Source organism: Ostrea edulis, chromosome 1, assembly GCF_947568905.1.
Source record: "Ostrea edulis chromosome 1, xbOstEdul1.1, whole genome shotgun sequence".
In the NCBI taxonomy this organism is placed as follows: Eukaryota; Metazoa; Mollusca; class Bivalvia; order Ostreida; family Ostreidae; genus Ostrea; species Ostrea edulis.
The window spans coordinates 14,271,147-14,286,539 of record NC_079164.1 but is presented as its reverse complement, the minus strand read 5'-3'; the positions used below and the strand labels follow the sequence as shown (position 1 = coordinate 14,286,539).

At 34.3% G+C, this 15,393-nt stretch overlaps 2 long non-coding RNA genes across 3 annotated transcripts; both read left to right on the top strand.

Moving 5' to 3' along the window:
* The first annotated feature begins 3,111 nt into the window (after nucleotides 1-3,111).
* On the top strand, nucleotides 3,112-8,105 carry LOC130051219 (uncharacterized). Of its 2 annotated transcripts, XR_008799632.1 has the most exons (3): nucleotides 5,832-5,999; nucleotides 6,222-6,458; nucleotides 7,542-8,105. It is a non-coding gene; the product is annotated as an uncharacterized LOC130051219 (long non-coding RNA). The 2 variants fall into 2 exon arrangements; XR_008799631.1 differs by having other exon boundaries at nucleotides 3,112-6,458.
* Nucleotides 8,106-13,429: 5,324 nt separating this feature from the next.
* On the top strand, nucleotides 13,430-14,835 carry LOC130051218 (uncharacterized). Its single transcript, XR_008799630.1, has 2 exons — nucleotides 13,430-14,088; nucleotides 14,236-14,835. It is a non-coding gene; the product is annotated as an uncharacterized LOC130051218 (long non-coding RNA).
* The last annotated feature ends 558 nt before the right edge of the window (nucleotides 14,836-15,393 follow it).

Sequence of the window (15,393 nt, the reverse complement as noted above, 5' to 3'; positions counted from 1 at the left end):
GTGGGTGGGATGATGTTTTTTTTCTTCTGGGGGTGGGGTTGAAGTTTTTGGTATTTGGGGGATTTTTGCACTCTTTGCCATGTACTCGTTAAAAAACGGAATAATCACTTGCAATGTGACACGGGATCCCTTCTAAAGACGAAGAGATTATATTTTCTTCCATTTTGAATCGTTTTTGTTTTTGTTTTGGTCTGTGTCAACAGACACGGTGTGTCAATTTGAGGCTCCTGGCTTGGTCATATTTTATTGTATTGTAATGGGATTAAGCATAAGTTCTGAAAACTCAAAGAACTTAGAAAAGGATAACTCGTGTCTTCAACTAAAGTCTTTTAATAAATGGTTTGACTGACTAGCTACATTGTTAGTCAGACACTAAGGGCATTGACACTCATTGTAAACAAAAAAGTCACGTCCAATCAAACAGTCTGTTTGTGTATGTTTCCTGCACTCTGTCACTAGTGAATATTTGCATTTTGACCTACTTACATAGAAATTATTAAAATGTATTTTACGTGTTTGTATCAACAAGTTTGTAAAGACGCCCAATGTTGACTGTAGGACCGTCCAGAATACGAAGTAAACATCACCACAGGGACACTGAGGTTAAATACAGTGAAAATTGTAATAAGATGCAATCTAGAAGTATACCATCAAAAATAAAAATCTTAATTCAATGATCAACAATTCACATTAAGTCATGATGAGCAACACAAGACTTTCAAAACAATTTTAAGACATGAAAAAGGACTATTTTCTTAATTCGTTCACACAGGTGCTTGGGTTCAGTCCCCCACCCCCTCCTCCTTCATAATCTAAATAAGTTTATTTGATCATATATATATATATATATATATATATATATATATATATATATATATATACATGTATATATATATTAGAATTGATAAAAACATTTCCGATGCATGTCAATATTAAATGTCTTGCATACCCCAACAGTCCAAAATAACTCAAAATAAGCCCTTTTACTATCATCCAGTGATGGTTTTTGTTTTTGGTTAAAAGAGTTTATTTTGGACTTTTGGGTTACAAGCAATTGTTGACATTCATCAGAAAAAAAAATTCAACAACATAAATAAAACAAAATTAATTAATTCAATTATGTAAGTTATTTAAGGGGGTGGGGTTGTTTTCCCGAACCCTAGCACCTGTCGTGATTCAACAGTGCGGTTATTTGGCAGACTCAGCATGTTAACACATGTAACTGAGTGTAAACAGATTTTGTGACATATAAATGAGTTTACTCCACCGTGTAGCATGTTGATGGAATTTAAGGTGTCTGCGTGCTTATAAACATTTTCCATGGGTTTCCAACTAGGTCAAGGAAAAGTTTGTAAACAACACCACGTGGTAAATGGAACTCTGATATAAGCAGCGGCACGACAGTTGTAAGCATCGATTGATGATTCCTGTTGTATAGAAAGGTAGGATTTTACATACGTTTTGAAAATGGTTGAATGGGTATTAATTTTATAATATCATGTGCTGCAATGTTTATTTTATTTCTAATTTGGTATCAAGGTGGAATAATTGAATGGGTATTAAATCGTGCTTTGCAATATCATTCAGATATGAATGTAAAATTTTTGATATATTTATTTATTTTTTTTGATTTGGTATCATGATAGTATAATTAAATGAGTATTAAATCATGTGCTACAATATCATGCAGAAATAATTGTTCTTTGTATTATGGTGGGTATGAAAATAATGGCAGAGTAGACAAATTATTAATTACAGCAGGCTTCCATTGTTACATATCTCCCATATTACAAACTAGATATCTTATTCCAATCTTAACTGTTTGAAATCTAATTCATTAATCACTGACTGTAGGTTTTTATGTAAATTTGAATAATAAATTGAAGCAGCAGAGATTTATGTAGTCTGCTCCACTTATATTCAAGTTGTTTATACTGAACTATCAGCTGTTACATTAAAGTAAAAATAAATTCCCAGCAATATTATCTGAATATGGCTCAAAATCGATAATATTGAAATTTGGATATAATGAACAATTCAGGTCGGTCCTCTGGATATCAATATAGGCTAAGTAGATTGTAACTGGCAAAGTGTAATCATACCCCAAAAATTCGAATTACAATCTACATTTTTGGAACATTTCTCAAAGTGTGATAAACGTTTCCAGTGGCGGATCCAGAGGGATGGTTCCAGTTGGTTGGAACCCCCCCCCCCTCCCTTGTCAGAAATTTTGCTTTTAAAGGTAAAAATAACGCATTTTGAGGGTGGAACAACCCTCTGAAAACCGAAATTAATGGCATCCCCTTCAAAAATTACTGGATCCGCTTCTGGTATCTTTTTTGACACTATTTCCTTCTCCCAGACAAGATTTTAGAGCTGTCTAGACTGAAAACGAAATATCGTTAGGAATGTGAGAGGATTTATATTGAAGGCATATATCTTTCTTTTGGTACAGAATTAAGATGGATAGAAGAGAACTGAGAAACTACGTGGACATGCCACATTTCCACCCTGAAACAAACATAATGAAAGGAGTGGATGTTTACAAAAATGGTCGATTCCGACACGAAATCAAACACGACCTGGAGCAGAAAAAGACAAGCGCCCCGCTCCCACCACTAAGGATACGATCCTACAGCGTGGAATCTGAGGGCGAGCCCGCCTCTCCAGTCGTTGGATCCCCCTCATCATCTGGATTCTCTGGAGGAATTCTTACCAAAGTATTCAGGTGGTCATGATGCACGTGATCGGTGGGAAACACCTGATTCATGAACTAGACTTCCACATGGCAAGCATGTGATCTCGAACTACTCACGTCAACGATATTGAAATTTTCTACAGCGTTCATTGTGCAATGACTGTTGGTGGTTCCAGGCCTTTCAGAAAGCAAGGACAATCCATTGTAAATGTCGTTAGGTATCGGGGTAATCGTTGTGTTCGACATTTCCTATTTGTTTTCATTTGATCATAGACTTACAAACATATTTGTCTTATCATACAGTATTTTGTATACTTTTTTTATAAATTGTAAGGGGAAAAAAACACCGAAAAAAAAAAAAAAAAGAAAGAAAAAGAATAAATTCAATACACAAGAACTTTTTGTTGTTGTTGTTAACATTACTTGTTCTTTGCAACACCGTATTCTTGAACACATATGATTCAAACTGAGGCCACAGAGAACAAAATCCTTGTCCAGGCATGAACAGCTAGAGAAACTTTAAAAGAATTTATAGTCCTGGGAACATTGAATACGCTGTGCAGATTACATAATAAGATGCTCGGACAATCCCGAACATTCAAAATACTGCGAATTCAGATACCGAGCAGACGATTTTTAAACAATAAACTACAAATTACATTTGTAACAAATCATTCAGATGGTATACAAGTGCTATATTATATTATTTACGATTTTTTTAAATTATTTATTCTTTTTCCATATTCACATAATTATCAGTAATAGTAATGAAGATACATATTAATCATTTTATACATTCTCACACTCTTTCACACTACTAGTTCAGCATAATTGGTTGAATACTTCATACTTCTTATTCTAGGTTACAGATCAAAAATAGTTTTCCAGTTTTCCCAAAGTCTGTCAAATTTCAAAACTTCACATGATTTAATTGCTACAAATTTTTCAACTTTGTATTTGAAAAAAAGATAATGTATCAGCCCAGTAATATGAGGAGTTTTGTTTTGTTTTGAACAATTGAAAATATATTGTTTGGTATACAGAATTATGAAATTAACAACTTTATTACACAAACTGATACTGATGATTACTAATTGAGCGTAAGACTCAATTACATGTAAGGCTGAGGATTATTATGCAATCTGTCTCAGAGAAGAGGAATTGATACACATCTAGTATGATGTACAGGCTCTCAACGTATTGAATATTTGTAATATAAAGTTGTCCTTCTGTAAACACACTGTTTAAAGGAAAACGATTTTCCCCCCATTATATATATTTAAAACGTCGAGAGCTTGCGGTATGGTGTATTTCAATCAGACCAATCTCACTGCATAGTTTAGAGTCAGCATTTCGCAAATTCTATGGTTGTTATAACGATCTAATTTACCAAAACAACCTGTCATTGGGTCAAATGTTGCCTGAAATGTTTCATACCATATTGAGACAGTTCTTTACACACTGAATATGACTACGGATTACTCCGTTTACCCGATCAAGACATAGGGCTCACGGCGGGTGTGGCCGCTCGACAGGGGATTCTCCTCCGTGGCACCTTTGGTTTATCCAGGGGTCCGTGTTTGCCCTATTTTTAATTTTGTATTATATATAGGAGTTATGAGATAGATCGATATCACTGTTCGTTATTTTCACCTAACCAATAACAGCTATATAGGATTGACCAGAAATGTGTTGCAAATCTGGATAATTTTTTTTTTAACAAACTGGAGTTGGAGAAACTTGTAACTAACTCGCAATTTTTTTTCCATTAGTGCGGGCTCAAATGTGAGAGTGAAAGAACAGGATCACGAATAAGAGATAACATGATTGGCTTTTTTTTTGTTTGTTCACTCATATAGTGACGTCACCTGTTGTAGGTGAAATGCCACAAATTTTTATCCATGTATGGAGCTCAGGGCGGCAGCAGTGAGAGTTCTTTTTAAGGTCATATCCGAAAGACCCATGATTTCTAACGCCGGATGCTCAGAGAAGAAACAGTCATTTCTTATGATTTTAACATATTTCATTGTATAATACATGTAGTAGGCAATATACAAAATGATTGGACACAATTTCAGACAACTTACACGTTATGACTGACAACACACTGATGTGACGTTGTGCGCATTGTTGGTGTCAATTTCAGTAACGTCAAAATAACGTTAATTATTTGATTTAGAAATAGAAACAATTTTAAATACTCACTTTATAAAAAGATAAATTGATACTATCATTTATGTAAGGAGATTTGTATGTTTTTAAAACTTATGAATATATAAAATATCATTCATACATGTAAATACACTAATACAATGTGGAAAATTTAAGTGCATTACAATGAACACATTATTTGAAGAAAAAATATTAAAATGACACTTGTAATACAGGTGGTTAAAAATTCTAGTTTGATTAATATATTTGCTCACTGAATAAAAGTACCTTGAAAACCCATATATGCCTTACATATGTTTTTATTCACGTATCAGATCTGTTTGGGGTGCTTGTATGGCAATATGCATTCACAAATCTAGATTGATTGATAAATAGTTGAAGTGCAGATGAAGCAAACATGAATATTGTTAGATTTAGAGTTTCAATAGTTTGTGTAGATCTTTGAAACTGCCATTCCGGAGAGTACATGTACCTACAATATTTTTGTATAAAATCGTAAATGTAATTAACAATATTTGATTTGTATTGAATGAAAATGAAACTTAGTGAAAACAGCAATTAAGATTGTGAACCCTGTTATTCAGAACTTTTATACAAGTTATCAATAAGGAATAATTCTAACAAAACAATGAAAATAAATTTCTCATTTCCCCATATGCACATTTGATTTAACGAAAGACTAAAAAAATCCAATTTCCCCAGACGCACTAACACAACCATAAATAAATCGCGCGCACTGCCGACAATATCGATCTGTTTACACTTAGTGGCATACAATGACAATATGCACACGAACAAATGCAACCACTTAAAAATTCATCAAAGTTTAAAGCGTCTGACTAGGATAGAGTTACTAAATTTTGAAAATTAGTCAGACGCACGTGTGGCGGGTCCTTGAATCTCGTTGTAAACATTGAGAAAGTCACGTCCGATCATATTGACGATTTCTGCAGCGCATTCTTTGTCAGGCGATCATTAACAACGAGTACTACAACTGCACTGTACTCAAAGGATGTGTTTTATCTGTGTCAACAGACATGTTCAGTCTAATAAGGTCCTGTGCCTCAGAGTTCCACTAAACCCCAGAAGCCTTAGCTAGGCAACATCTTGGGAAAGAGTTCATCACAGGGTCAATTTTTATTTAATTTTTTTTTTTTTTACCACAGGGTCACTTTGAGATCAAATACAAAGAATAATTACATAAAGTCAGTATATATGTAAATTTAAACAAAATACCATTGGAAAATAGGAGATAATCATAGTTTTGAAATAGAGAATTTACAATAGACAAAAAAATCTTGTGAACGTTTATTGTAAAAACAAATTTTCAATAAAATCTCTGATTCAGCAGACTCAGCATTGGCGTAAACAGACATTGATGAGCCGGGTTCACATGAAATCATGTACACGTGGCAAACCAGCCGTTTGAGGTGTCTGCGTGCTTATCAACATTTTCCATGGCCGACCAAGTAGGTCAAGGAAAAGCGATTCACATTGTTTGTAAACAATACCACGTGGTGAATGGAGAGGGTTTATAAAGCGGCGGCGCAGCTGTTCGTCATAGTACGATTTCCCGCTACAATTAAAGGTAAGGTTGTTTTTTTCATTCTTTGTTTTCGTTCGATCGTTTGGGGTTTCTCTTATTAGTGTAACACAAAATTTAAGCAATGCAAAACACCATTGTTTTGCACGATAATGATAAATATTATATATCATATTGCGGTTCTGGTATATTATTCATAGTAAGGAAAATGTATCTTTATTTTTAATTCAATTGAAAAATAACCTTGAAAATTATCAGAAAAAATTCATTTTCTTTCTTACGAGAAAATGTAGACAACCCGAAATAACCCTGTAAAAAGTTTAATGCATTAAAGTATTGCAATACATTGCGTGAAGATATCTGGCAATACCCAGCTCTGCAAAATATCTGGCAATACCCAGCTCTGCAAAATATATCGAGACAGGATTCAGGAAAAAAAGTTTCATATTTAACGGTTCAATAAAAACATTGCGTACTGCCTGGGATTGTAGATTTTGATATGATGATAGATGTTGACTGCAAAGTTACTATTAACATGTTACTGTAACGGCACTATTCTGTGAAGAAAATTTCCAATGTTTTTGCCTTCGAGTCTATTTCAACGACTGGAAATGTTCTGAAAGAAATGAAAGTAAAATGTAAATATTAAAAACCAAATCAGTTTTGGAAATGCGTGAGGGCATGAACAGCAGCGCTTCACGTTAGCAGAGTTTTCATGAAGCACGCGCGCTTCATGAAGTATGCCGGTATAAAACGCCACAGTTCATACCCTTGTGCATTTTCAAAAGTGGCATTTATTTTCATTTGTCTGCATATATAGGAGCAAACTAGTATTGGTCAAGGATTATCTCGCACACTCCAAAAATGTCCTGACAGAAAAGGAAATATTGGAGGTGGGGGTGATAGGATTGATTAAGTTATTATTATTTTTTTTAAAGAGAGCTGCAATGAAATATGAAATATTGAACAAATTATCAATCTGTACTGACTGTGAATATACTTAGATATGCATATACTATATGTATACTTGTACTTTTGAAATCATTGTATGCCTCTTCATTATATATATATATATAAAAAGAACTACATTATCTATACAAAAGTTATTTATTTATATATTTATTACAGATTTAAGATGGATAGAAGAGAACTGAGAAACTACGTGGACATGCCACATTTCCACCCTGAAACAAACATAATGAAAGGAGTGGATGTTTACAAAAATGGTCGATTCCGACACGAAATCAAACACGACCTGGAGCAGAAAAAGACAAGCGCCCCGCTCCCACCACTAAGGATACGATCCTATAGCGTGGGGTCTGAGGGCGAGCCCGCCTCTCCAGTCGTTGGATCCCCCTCATCAACTGGGTCGTCGTCCTTCACTGGAGGAATTCTGACCAAGGCATTTCAGACGGACATGTTGCATTTGAAGGGTGATAAACACCTGAAGCATGAACTAGACTTCAAATGGCAATAACCTCATGTGATCTCAAACTACTCACGTCAACGATATGGATGTTTTCTGTACCGTGTACAGTGCAATAACTGTTCTCAGCTGTTTGCTTTTCAGAAAGGCAAACATTATCAATTGTATATTGGTTTTATGTTTTGTATTTTATTTCTTTGATCATCATTTACACATGCAGTATTTTGTATACTTTTTTTATATTGAAATAAATTTGATAAACATAATCTCAGTTCCCATGGTTTCACCTTTTCCACCTGATTCAACTGCGACCATTAAAAACAATTAACTTTTCGGTATATAGCAAACAGAAGAAAGTTTCCTTCCTTAATTTGATACCGGTATCATGCATGTAGCTTAGATTAAAATAAAACGAAAAGGGAAACATTCTAGAAGCAAAATTCGGAGATTAAAAAACAAACCCGAAACATGCTCAATGAGGATCGAGGAGAGTGCGTTCTAAGTTTTAAGATCTTTTGTTATAACACTCTCGTTCCAATGACCGCAAACTCCGGAATGGAGTAGCGAGATATAAAAAGGAGTCAATATCTCCACTAATATACAATATTTTTTAATTCGGTAAAAAGATGTAACATCTCTGGAGCAAGGACTACCAGAATAAGTTAATTTGACAACATATATAGATGTATAAAGCGTCCCGGAATGAGAAGAGTTCGAAAAAAAAAATGTACGACGGAATGAAGTATCCTGGATTGAGTAATGACGGGTAACTCTGATGACAAGCATTCCTTGTATCTTTATTTGGTCAACGAATAAACCACCTATGGACCAAGGGGTACCAGGAAATATAAAGTTTTTGTGGTTTTATTAGAAGCAAATAAAAAAAAAGTTGTGACAGAATGAATACAGGTAAAAAAAAAAAAAAAAAAAAAAACCCCAAAAAACCCCCCACCAAAAAACTGGCTGAAATAATGAAGTCATGCATTCAAATATTGTGAGGGTGACCAAAGGTAGCTACATTTTAAACGGTAATTCTAAGTTGGTCTATGACGGATGCATAAAATCCAACGTAATGAAGGAAAATTGCATGGAGAAAATGGTGTAGGGTTAACGACGGCGACCTAATTCTCGGAAGTTGGACGCAATTTTTCCAAGTTTCTGTGAAGTCAGGTTTACAAATCATTTTTTAAAAGTATTGCAAGACAGAACAATATTCTGGCTTTCGACTGGGAATATGTTTATGCATTATCACGATTAATACCGAAGTTTTGAGAGTTTGAAGCGAGCAACCGAGAATATAATGGCTGCTTTGTTAGCTCCCCTCACTCTCTCTCTCTCTATACTAGTTTGCTAAGATTGTAGTGGCGGATTCAGAGGAAAGGAACCATTTCATTTTGGGAGACTTGTGCTTTCATGTTGTTTATGAAGCATTTAATGTTTACTTTTTTACGTCTGTTTTGCAGATAATACGCAGCGGTGTTACATGTACCGGTGTACCGATGTGTAAACAAGTGAACAGCGTGCGTTATGAAAGTTAGGTAATATTTGCAAAATAGATACCAAAAAAATAAACATAAAATTTTTTTGTAAGTGTCATTGTAATATCCCATGGCCAAGAACTAATCAGTGAACAATTTGGAACAGTCATGGAACCTACAGCTCACTCCACATATATTAAAAACAGTTATTCAGAAATATCGCTTATTTCAAAATAAAAGTGAATATCCAACATTTTCTATTTTTATCAGCCCCAAACCGTCGGTTAATTTGAAATCTTTTTATAATGAGAATTCAGTTCTAGAGGGGTCAAATTTATTCATTGATTGCCTTCGATCTCGGTTTCTACATGGCGACGGGAAAACATACCACAATGTTGAAAGTATCGCAGGGACTTCCAATACTGGTCATTACCTGGAGTTAGCGCGCGTGCGTGCGTGCGTGCGTGTGTGTGTGTTAGCAATGGGCAACTTAGTTTCATTTTATTTTATGTATAATATGTTTACAAAAAAATTAACTCAACTAATCCGAATTGAAATTAAAAACAATATTTTCTTAAGAGGAAAAAGATCCAAGCCCGTTTATTTCGAACTTCTGATATATTGAAAATAATCAGCTGGTCCCCTGAATTTCAATTTCCCTGGAGTAGACTGTAATTGGTTGGATTGGCATTGTGACGTCAACACAGTCTCCAAACTATGGATTGATTGTGATTTATGCTTGGTTAAAATTATCACATTTAAAACCGAAAAAACTTTGAAATTCGTTTTGAATTCGCAATGATAACAAACTGCGCATTACTCGATAGGTATTGATTTAAAAAAAAAAAAATGCTGAATAATAATTTTTGCAATCTATTTTGGACGAAAAGGGAGAGAACCTTTCCAGTCTGACCAAGAAAGCTTAATCTTAAGATACGTCAGTTATTTCTCTTTACTCGCAAATACAACTATACATACTCGGCAAAAAAAAAAAAAAAAAAAAAAAAAAAAAAAAAAAAGAGAAAAAGAGAGAGAAAAAAAAAGATAAAAAATCATCACCACGTGCACATCATTTAAAATACAGCACTCCAAGTTCAATACAAAAGTAAGTGAGCGGATCAAAGAGTATAGTTTTACTGTGATCGATTATTTTGTAAATGTAACAAATACTATAATGTTAACACAGTTTTTAAAACTACTGTTGAAAGTATGCTTTCGTCATATGCATAATTTTACGAATGTAATATATATATATATATATATATATATATATATATACACACACACGTTTGAACTCTCTCCCCCCCCCCCTATCTTTATGTATATATATATATATATATATATATATATATATACACGTTTGAACTCTCCCCCCCCTATCTTTATGTATATATATATATATATATATATATATATATATATATACACACACACGTTTGAACTCCCCCCCCCTATCTTTATGTATATATATATATATATATATATATATATATATATATATATATATATATATATATATATATATATACACGTTTGAACTCTCTCTCCCCCTATCTTTATGTATATATATATATATATATATATATATATATATATACACGTTTGAACTCTCTCTCCCCCTATCTTTCATCCAGAAATATAGATAAAACAAAGATAAACACAAGTAACTGTATAATAAAAAATGTCACATCGTCGATTGATTCAAACCTTGTTGGCATGTTTTTATATATTAATTCAATTTCGCTCAAACCATGTTAAACGGTACATGAGGTACAATAAATATAATGCAATGTACATGCAAGAAAAATCGTCAGAGGTTCATATATGGAATAATACAGCTTTCTTAGATACCAGAGGGAAACATGAAATACAATGTATGTATAAATAAACATAATAGTAATACGTTTAAAGGGTAGCAGAAGAACAATTACGAAGAACAACAAACAATCTCATAAATATAAGAAATAAAAACACAGATATTTCTTAATATTTTCATATCTTGAGTCGACAATAGATTAGAAAACTTCAGAACATTTGGTCTTTCATAAACAAAAATGGTCTATGTATTTTTTCCTTAATTGTGAAAAAGTTGGACACGGTAAAATAAAATGGAATTCATCTCCTATTTCTCCTTTATTACAAAACGTACATAGTCTTTCATTTAGGGGAATACCATGCCATCTTCCTGTCTCTAAGGGTAATCGGTGATTTGAAGTGCGAAATTTCATAAATAATTTTCTTAATTTTACAGGCAGAGTAAGTACATATTTCTACACCAAAACAATGTTTGAAGAGTTTATAAACCTGGCCCTTAGAAGAGTCATCAATATCAGAAGACCACTTCTGAATAAATTGATCTTTCAAAATCATGTAGATAACCATTTAACATTTACGCAATAACCTTGCTCATTCCAAATATTTGAAAGTCCACACATGTTTAAAATGTTTTGAACACAGTCAGTCCAAGGGTTTTTATATCCAACTTTTTCATACTGGGTACAAAAATATCTATAAACAATATTAACAATTTTATTTTCTGAGTGTAACAATTTTGTCCAGTATGTAATCATTCTTGAATAAACCTTGATATACATCGGAAAACGCCTAGGTTCTCCGTATATCATATAACAGGAGTTGAGCTTTTCAAATTAAAAATGGTTTTCAAAAATTTTAAATGTACACGTTCAATTATATCAAGATTTTCATAACCCCAAATTTCACATCCATAAAGTAAAACAGGTACAACCACTTTACCAAATAGATTAAGTTGACATTCTACAGATAAATTAAATTGTCTAATTTTTCGTATCGCACCATACATAGCTTTTTGTGCTTGTTCACATAAGTGCTTTTTAGCTTTACAAAATGTTCCGATTCTTGTTAGTGTAATCCCTAAATATTTAAATTCTTTTACATTTTCTATACTATTTTTGTTATAATAAAACTCCTTCTTTAGCAATGGACCTTTGGAAAAAATCAATATTTTTGTTTTATCCACATTTACATTAAGTTTCCACTGTTTACAATATATATCAAAAGCATTCAGAGCATTTTGTAAACCATCGGCAGACTCAGTCATTAAAACAGTGTGATTAGCATAAAATAAAATCAACATTTTCACGTACACCATTAAGTCATCTTCAACTGCGCTCTCTATACTCTGTAGCCCAATTATGTCTTTTCCTAATAAAAATTTTTCTAGGTCATCAATATACAAGGAAAATAAAAAATGAGATAAATTTCCCCCTTGTCTTACACCGACATTACATTCGAAGTACTCTGAAGAAGTGCCATTTATCTTTATTTTTAACAGTTAAAGTCTCCGTGTGTCTGTAATTTATCGATATACAGATTATAGGTCTAAATTACTTCGTGATTTCCAATACATAATTTGTGGCAGTATTTTCTGCACAGGTCCAAACAAGAGACCCGTGGACAATAACTCTCACCTGTGTCAACCTGGTCCTGCTGTGATTATTTAATCACTCACTCAATCCCTCCGCGTCGTCTTGTGTTTGGGGCGACTACAAGGGATCGCCACCTGACTCTGTCTGCAGCTACTCAAGGCGCTGTCTCCATGATCAGACTTCTGATCCCCAGGTCTTTAAGGACGGTTCGCCTCCACGTCTCATTTGGTCGGCCTCTGTTCCTTTCCATCGAAGAGCAACCCCGGGCAGCGAGTTGTGGGGCATGCGTAGAACGCGTCCTCTTTACTCCCACGAATTTTAAAATCCATATTATGGTTCTATCTAAGCCAAACGAGGCCATGACTTGACCCAATCTGAAGATGCCCTATATTCTTCTATATTCATGTGTCGTGTGACTCATGTCAGATTTTATCCCCATCCCACCCCATTGGTCCATCTTTTATTTTTCTTTAGAAAAGATTTTTAAATTCCCCTCCATACATGTAAAACTTTCAATCCTACCCCAACTTTAATAATTGTCCCATCCTACCCACCGCAGTCATGACTTCTGAGTCTGGATGATTTAAACAAATCAAAATTTCAAAAGATTTATTCTTACATGTGTGTAAAACGTTTCCTGTTGACAAACACACATACACACACGAAATGCTATTTGTAATGTTCTCTTTTTGGGATTTTAAACAGTCTAGACAACTTCTTTGTAACAGATTGTCCACGTGACGTTTACATATTTAGACATTGTCTTGTAACGATCGGGAACGTTCGTTGATCCCATCAACACAGGAAGCACTTGGCGGTAGGCAACCTTCTAAAGACCAAACCGGATCCCGTCCCTGATCATTAAATGCTCTAGATGCTTCTCTAGGGCGCTGATTCCAGAGGACGTTTACCTATGAATGTTTTGTCAACATAACCCTAGCTCCAGTTCGGCTGGGGCATATGCCAAATAAATGTCACGATGCATTTCATTGATATTATTTATAGATTATTCTGGTCTTCTTTTAAAAAACAAGTTTTGGCAATTAATACAACGCATAGAATATGTATTCCATACGTGGGGGTGTTTTGAATCAAGAAATCAATAGCTATCGAAGGATGCCATTTAACTCACGTGTACGAGAATTCTGGTTAACACATATTTTGAGGCTATTTATATTCAATGTCAGATTATTTTGAGATTCTTTGTTGTTTATTCCGGATTGATCTTGGCTGATGACCAAATAAACACAAAGAATTTCCACTATAAAAAGAGGGAATCGCGAGCACTGCTCCAGCATTTAAAGAAAGGGCAACCTACAGAGCGAAGTTACATCAACCTTACGAGGAAATCAAGAATCTTGTAAGTAAGCACGCAGTTTTATTAGCTCAGTTTTATTGGAAGTTTGCTTTATATCTCGAAATAAGTGATAAAATTTTCTAATATTTTCTTTGTCTATATCATATAATATTCATTTGCTTTGAGACTGATTTTTGGTTTCCTTGGTGAACAGTTAAATCGCAATGGACCAGAGAGAGTACCGACACTACATGAAAGGAGAGCCTCATTTTCATCCCGAGAAAAACATAGTGAACGGAACAGATGTGTGCAAAGGCGGAAATCTGCAAGGGCATCAGGGGAAGGTTCCCGTCGTTCAAAACCCAGTGCGCACGCGATCGGACAGTGTGTGTTCTGAAAATGAGGCTCCGCTGGTCGGATCCCCACCCATAGTGCCACACCTTGGATCCGCCTTTGCCTCTCAGATGTCTCCGCCCTCTACCGGCGGAGTTTTATCAAGAGCGTTTCAATTGGATACAACGCCTAAGGAAAAGCGTTTGTTCCACGAGTTTGACATTAAATGGCAGTAGGTTCTTCTATACAAAACAATCAAGTGATCTCAATCTTTAATATAATATTGCATGTATTTGTGAAAAAAAAGAAAAGATAGATGAATGACCGCGGAATCAAAGCCGTAAGGAAGTGACTGACAGAGTTTGAAAATTTGTGCATTGAATGTTTCATGAATGTATTTTGAAAGTATGTGAGAATGGAAAAAAAAATCTGACGAGTACATGTAAAAACTGATTTACCAATAAAATATATATAAAACAGAGGCTTATGTTTACCTTTTGAAAAGATGTAGACCTTGGAATGGTATTTCAATCTCAGTAATAGAGGTCAAGGTTAAGAACAATGGGAATGCTGCACCTGTCCTCTGAATAGTGACCATTCCAATGTAAAAAGTTTAATTTCTTTGATGGTACTATAAAGGCAAGTCAATGAAGATAAAAAGCCACAGAGAAATAGCATATGACACCGTTTACGAGTACATGTATATGAAATTATGACTCAGTTCACCTTACTATCATTCCAAAAACAGCCTGTCACTTCGCTTGACTGAGCAGGCTAACGTTTCATATGACGATAACCATACGACTCAACAATTGGTTATTTGGCCGTATGGTTTCAGTAGAGGCTATACCATTCTTTTGATGTGATTAGTTACTGAAAGTAAAACCTGTTTCATTGAAATCAATGAGTAGGTCGCCCAATAATTCGCACGTTCGATAAATAAGCGAAGTGACACGGTGACGCTGTTATTGGAACGATTGTAAAATATGGACAGACCATTCACTTCTGTGTTGTGACCTCATGGCTGAAAAATCTTATT